We start from the raw sequence: 5,501 nt of genomic DNA, 5'->3' as shown, positions 1-5,501 counted from the left end.
TGATGTGTGCATTTATTGCTATAAATTGGCCTCTGATCACTGCTTTTGCTGTGTCCCAAAGAGTTTGGTATGTTGTGTTTTCATTCTCGTTTGATTCAAAGAATTTTTGAATTTCACTTTTTATTTCTTCTCTTACCCAATCTTTCTCAAGGAAGGTGTTGTTCAGTTTCCATGTGTTTACTCTTTGCCTGTTCATCTTCCTATTGCTGATTTCTAATTTGATAACATTATGATCTGAGAAGATGCTTTGCAGTATTTCAGTGTTTTTAAATTTATTAAGGCTTGCTTTATGGCCTAACATATGGTCTGTCATGGAAAATATTCCATGTGCACTGGAAAAGAATGTATATTGTGCTGTTGTTGGGTGAAATGCTCTGTAGAAGACATCACAAAACTCCTGAGGTAAGTTTATTCACTTTCTCTGTAGACACTGTTGACTTTCAAGGGTTTATATTTGAAAGGAGAAATTTTTTAAGATGAATTAATTGCTAAGAAAAGTGGAATAAGGGGAGAAAAGTAGGAAAGGAATGACTTTCACTTTTTTTTTTCCTTACACTGCAATCTTCTACTCTGAAAAACAGGATGGTATTAAAGATAACTCAGAGGTTTTCAAAGAGTGCCTAAAGGATGTATAATGCATTCTTGATAGTAAAACACCCACCACCAATACTTATTCTCTTCCGCATGGCAGACATCACTAATTAAGCAAGACACTTTGTGTTGCCTAGCAAAATGAAATCACAAGATCTCATCCCAGTGCAACAAGTCATACAGATTAAAACCTACTGGCTAATTCTGGCCAAGGCAAGTCATCAAAAATACCTAGAATATATGTAAATTTGCTAAAATATAAAAACTAAACTTTCATGTGGTTGTTATGCAAAACACACAGTAAACCATTTAATCTACCACTGCAGAAAGCACTTGGTTGCTTAAAATCAAGATTATAACTGCAGGGACTTCAAAACCAAGAGCTGTTGCGTACTAATTGCAAAAAATTTCATTTAATACCTAAGGGCTTGGAACAGATCCTGATGCTTATTTTATCTCCATTAAAGACAATTGGATGAGCAAACCATTAGCAATAGGCTCAACCACTGTGCTAGTGCCCAACGGGAAACATTTATATTTCAAGCTTTTAAAAAAATTACCATCATTTAGGCAGTCAATAGATAATTGGTGAGACTATGGTGCAGTAATGAATTCTGAATAGATAAAACTTGTCCGTGATGCCTTAGTAACAAAAATAGAGTTCAGTTTGCAAATATCTGTAACACAACACTCTTCCAAGGTCATTTTCTATTCTAAAAGAATATTAACCATGAGTAAAACTTTTTATTCATTGTTGTGTTGTTGTTAGGTGCTGTTGAATCAGTTCTAACTCATAGTACCCTATGTACAACAGAATGAATCACTACTTGGTCCTGTGCTATCATCACAAACCTTGCTACATTTGAGCCCATTGTTTCAGCACTGTGTCATCCCATCTTGTTGAGGGTCTCCCTGTTTTTCACTGATCCTATACTTTACTAAGCATGATGTTCTTCTCCTTACACTGCAATCTTCTACTCTGAAAAATAGGATTGCATTAAAAGTAACTCAGGTTTTCAAAGAGTACCTAAAGGATGTACAGTGCATTCTTGATAGTAAAACACCCACGACCAATATTCATTCTCTTTCCCATGGCAGACATCACTAATCAAAACAAGATACTTTGCGTTGCCTAGCAAAATGAAATAGCAAGATCTCATCCCAGAGTAGTCCTTCCTGAGAACATGCCCAAAATATGTGAGATAAAGTTTTGCTATCCTTGCTTTTAAGGAGCATTCTGGCTGTACTTCTTCCAAGACAGATTTGTTCCTTCTCCTGGCAGTCAATGGTATAGTCAATATTCTACACCAACTGCATAATTCACAGACATCTATTCTTCTTTGGTCTTTTTTATTCTTGTCCAGCTTTTGCATGCATATGAGGCAATTCAGAATACCATGACTTGGATCAGGTACACCTTATGCTTCAAAGTGACATCTTTGCCTTTTAACACTTTAAAGAGATCTTTTGCAGCAGAATTGCCCAATGCAATACACCGTTTGATTTCTTGACTACTGCTTCGAGGGGCATTGATTGTGGATCCAAGTAACATGAAATTCTTGACAACTTCAATCTTCTCTCCATTTATTAAGATGTTCTTTTTTGGCCCAATTGTGGCATATATATATATTTTTTATGCTGAGTTATAATCCATAGTGAAGGCTGTAGTCTTTGATCTTCATCAGTAAGTGCTTCAAGTCTTCGTCACTTTCAGTAAGCAAGGTTTTGTCATCTGCATATTGCAAGTTGTTAACGAGTCTTCCTCCAATCTTGATGCCACATTTTTCATCATATAATCCAGCTTCTTGGATTATTTGCTGAGCAGATACATTGAATAAGTATGGTGAATGGATATAAACCTGATATACACACTTATCTTGATGTTAAAGCACACAGAACCCCCTTGTTGTGTACCAAAGACAACCTTTTGGTCTATGTACATGTTCTTCATGAGCACAAGTAAGTGTTCTGGAATTCCCATTCTTCTCAATGTTATCCATAATTTGTTATGATCTGCACAGTCAAATGCCTAGTCAATAAAACACAAGAATTCTTCCTAGTGTTCTCTGCTTTTGGCCAAGATCTATCCGACATTAGCAATGATATGCCTTGTCTCAAATCTTATTCTGATTCCACTTGAATTTCTGACAGTTTTCTGTTGATGTACTGTTGCAAATGTTTTTGAATTATCTTCACCATAATTTTACTTGTGTGTAATATTAATGATATTTGATAATTTCCACATTCTGTTGAATCATTTTTCTTTAGAATGGCCACAAATATGGATCTCTTCCAGGTAGTTGGTCTTCCAGATAGTAGCTATCTTCCAAATTTCTAGGGATAGATGAGTATTTCCAGTGTTGTATCCATTTGTTGAAACATCTCAAATGATATCCCATAATGTTCACTCATATAGACATATATTTTATGTCCAGTTTGATTATATTATAATTTAATTGTTGTTGTTATGTTATATGCCATCGAGTCGTACCTGACTCATAGTGACCACCATCTTGAGTTGCAGAGGTAGTATCACTATGGAAGTAGATTGCCCAACCTTCCTTCCAAGGAGTGGTTGGTGGATTTGAACCGCCAGCCTTCTGGTTAGCAGTCAAGTGCCTTAGGCACTATGCTAAATTCAACTATATTGCTGTTGTTGTTAGGTACCATTGAGTCAGCTCCAACTCATAGAGACCCTATTTACAACAGAATGAAACACTGCCCAGTTCTGTGCACCATCCTTATAGTCTTTGCAATGCTTGAGCCCATCATTGCAGTGACTGTTAATCCATCTAATTGAGGGACTTACCCTTCTTCTCTGACCCTCTACTTTACTGTGATAGTTGAGGCTGTGTGTCAACTTGGCTGGACCACAACTCTGTGTGGTTTAAGCTGTTGTGATGTGCTTATTCCCATGATGGGATCAGATGATTATGTTTTGAGCAGGCAATCTGGTGAAAGGCAGTTTCCCTAGGGTTGTAGCCTGCTTCCAGTATATCCAAGGACATCCTGGGAAAAGAGACATTCTTCTGTGGATTGGGATTCTGTTGTGCTGCCTACAACTGTCCGTGAGTGAACTGTCCACATTCGGCCTGAAGATCTTGGATTCGTCATTCATTGGAGTCAACAGACAGTGTGCTGCCTGCCAGCCTTGAGCTCTTCAGCCCCTGTGGTTGCAAGAGTTGGGAAAAGCCTCCAGCTTGACATGGAAAAACCTCCAGCTTGACGTTTGATCCAGGAACTTTGAACTTGCCAGTTTCTATAAGTGTGTGAGCCATCTTCCTAAGATAAATTTCTCTCTCTCTCTCTCTCTCTCTATCTATCTATCTATCTATCTATATATATATAAGCTTTACTGGTTTTTGTTTCTCTAGAGAACCCAGTCTAACACATTTGGTACCAACTGTGGTTCTAGAGAGACACAATCATAAAGATGGGCTTCCTAAATTGGTTCTCCAGTTTGATTAATCTTAAAGACAATAGTGACCCTGTTGTCTGTTAGTAAAGAGGGCCCTGCTAATCCGTGACATGAGGTGGCAACGTTAATATGTGAAATAGCACCACCAATAGATCAAGTAGTTGTGAAGTAGTGATGTTCTGGGTGATCAGATATTTGATAGTTTTCTGCAATTTTGTCAGCATGAGGAGTATAAGGAAGCTGGTTGGTTGGTCCTACTTACACTAGACAAAGTGGTGAAAGAGTGAGATGAGCTCAGAGCTGCTGAGTCTCAGCGTAAGTGCCTCATAAAAGACCTCAGTGCTTCCAGTTGTGCTCTGAAAGAAAGCCTTACATCTTCTAGTAACAGAGCTGATATTGCTGAAAACCAAACCCAGATCTTATTGTAAGGGTGGCTGAATTACAATGCCAATTACATTGCCAACCCAGAACGGTGTCTGACATTAAAGTGAGGGCATTGATTGGGAAAAAATGGGATCCTGAAACCTGGAATGGGGACATATGGACAGGTAATCAGGAAAATCAGGATATGGAGCCTGTGAATTCTGTTGAATCCCTCCTATCTGAACAGATTTCTGTAAAACCATTATCCCCTCCACCTCAGTTTGATGGGACTAGCCAAACCGGTCCTGCTGGGTTATTGCCTGAGGGAGAGGCCATGGAAGACATTCCTGAATGCTCTCAGGAATTGTCTCAATCACCCATTGTTGCTGCTAGACCTATAAATAAAGTTAAGTTCAAGCAAGCCCCAAAAGGTGAAATACAAAGTGTGACTGAGGAGGTTGTACACTATACTTGAAAAGACCTACTTGATTTTGCTAACATGTATAAACAGAAACTTGGAAAATATGTATGGGAATGGCTACTGAGGGTGTGAGATAATGGTAAATGTAAAATTGGATCAGTCTGAGTTTATTGATTTAGGCCCACTAAGTACGGATTCTTCATTCAATGTTTCAGCCTGAGAGGTTAGGAAAGGGACTAATAGTTTATTTGATTGACTTTTCAGGGATTACTGGACACTGGCTCTGAATTGACACTAATTCCAGGAGACCCAAAGCATCATTGTGGCCCACCAGTCAGAGTGGGGGCATATGGAGGTCAAGTTATTGATGGAGTCTTAGCTAAGGTGAGTCTCACAGTGGGTCCAGTGGGTCCCCAAACCCATCCTGTAGTGATTTCCCCAGTGCCAGGATGCATGCATAATTGGAATAGATATACTCAGAAATTGGCAGAATTCCCACATTGGGTCCCTGACATGCGGAATAAGGGCTATTATGGTAGGAAAAGCCAAGTGGAAGCCATTAGAACTGCCTCTACCTACAAAAATAGTAAATCAAAAGCAGTACTGCATCCCTGGAAGGGTTGCAGAGATTACTGCCACCATCAAGGACTTGAAGGATGCAGGGGTGGTGATTCCTACCACATACCCATTTAATTCACCTATTTGGCC

Source organism: Orycteropus afer, unplaced genomic scaffold (assembly GCF_000298275.1).
Source record: "Orycteropus afer afer isolate SDZICR_OR568_19922 unplaced genomic scaffold, OryAfe1.0 scaffold00235, whole genome shotgun sequence".
Classification (NCBI taxonomy): Eukaryota; Metazoa; Chordata; class Mammalia; order Tubulidentata; family Orycteropodidae; genus Orycteropus; species Orycteropus afer.
The sequence above is the reverse complement of the archived record's forward strand: the minus strand, read 5'-3'. Positions refer to the sequence as shown.